The sequence below is a fragment of the Oncorhynchus masou genome, unplaced genomic scaffold (genome assembly GCF_036934945.1).
Source record: "Oncorhynchus masou masou isolate Uvic2021 unplaced genomic scaffold, UVic_Omas_1.1 unplaced_scaffold_1121, whole genome shotgun sequence".
NCBI classification, from domain to species: domain Eukaryota; kingdom Metazoa; phylum Chordata; class Actinopteri; order Salmoniformes; family Salmonidae; genus Oncorhynchus; species Oncorhynchus masou.
Window position 1 is genome coordinate 203,955 of NW_027000944.1, and position 1,501 is coordinate 205,455.

Here is a 1,501-nt window from a genome sequence, read left to right on the forward strand (position 1 = left end):
TTAACCAACTAGTCACTTCTACTTGTTAATCAAACAGGAATCAAATGACATTTGAACAAACAGGAATCAAATGACAGATGGCTAGTTGGCGAGAAATACAAAATAACATGCACGTTTAGGAGATACTTACAGGGGAGAAGCTCCGTGGGTAACCCAGAGATGTATTTCGGGAAATATTGCCACGAATCCCGTGTTTATGTGTTTAGGAAAGTTGTTAAATCCCTTCTCCTCACTGCTACAACCATCAGCAGCCCACATCAAAGTGCTTCACACTCCCGTCCCTCCTCCGATCTGTCGCCCCGCAAAAATATTACTTTACGAACGTGACCAATCTGGCACTTTATCAGCAGCAATGTTATAAATAGCTCCCGCGCTGCCTTCCGACCTTGTTTTTGTTCGTTTTGAAAATACCTAGTAACTAGTTAGGCGTGCTGAAGTTGTTCTCGCTGTCGCCCTGTCTTGTTGTAGTAAATCGCTCAATCGCCCAGCAACTCTCTCCAGCAGGCAGCTCCTCGGAGCTCAGGCAGTGCAGTGCCTCGATCTCGTCCCGAACACGCCAGTATCCCTCGACTGCATCCGGGTCGGGTCGCAGTCAAATTGTTTTCAAAGTTTATTTCAAAAAGCAAACCCGTATTCTATCTTCGTTGAAAGCCGTACGAGCCGTACTCTTCCTGCTTATCAGCAGTAACTCACTTCTAGTAGACGGAATAGTCAGTCCAGATCCTGGGATTTCCAGAACGGCACCAAATTGACAAAGGACCCAGACAGTAGGTTACATTACAAGTGAGCCTTGAGTGAGCGCATGCCAGTGTAAGAAAACTTGAGGATATTTCTAAAGCAAACGCTGGAATATAAACAAGCATTCCTTCCAGGCTCAGCGTCTATTTATTTAATGTCTGATCTTTGTAGGATCAGAGGCCAGGGCAGTCTCTACATGCATGGAACGATTTATCTCCCTGTGTATGTGAAAGAGAGAGAGAGCTTTATCTCCCTGTGTATGTGAAAAGAGATTTATCTCCCTGTGTATGTGAAAGAGAGATTTATCTCCCTGTGTATGTGAAAGAGATTTATCTCCCTGCGTATGTGAAAGAGAGATTTATCTCCCTGTGTATGTGAAAGAGAGAGAGATTTATCTCCCTGTGTATGTGAAAGAGAGAGATTTATCTCCCTGTGTATGTGAAAGAGAGATTTATCTCTCTGTGTATGTGAAAGAGAGATTTATCTCCCTGTGTATGTGAAAGAGAGAGCTTTATCTCCCTGTGTATGTGAAAGAGAGATATTTATCTCCCTGTGTATGTGAGAGAGATTTATCTCCCTGTGTATGTGAAAGAGAGGTTATCTCCCTGTATGTGAAAGAGATTTATCTCCCTGTGTATGTGAAAAGAGATTTATCTCCCTGTGTATGTGAAAGAGATTTATCTCCCTGTGTATGTGAAAGAGATTTATCTCCCTGTGTATGTGAAAGAGAGATTCATCTCCCTGTGTATGTGAAAGAGAGATG

The 1,501-nt window shown here is 43.0% G+C and overlaps 1 pseudogene; it reads right to left on the minus strand.

Moving 5' to 3' along the window:
- The window catches only part of LOC135529218 (fibroblast growth factor receptor substrate 2-like), a 75,329-nt pseudogene extending 74,966 nt beyond the window's left edge, over nucleotides 1-363 (minus strand).
- Nucleotides 364-1,501: the final 1,138 nt, after the last annotated feature.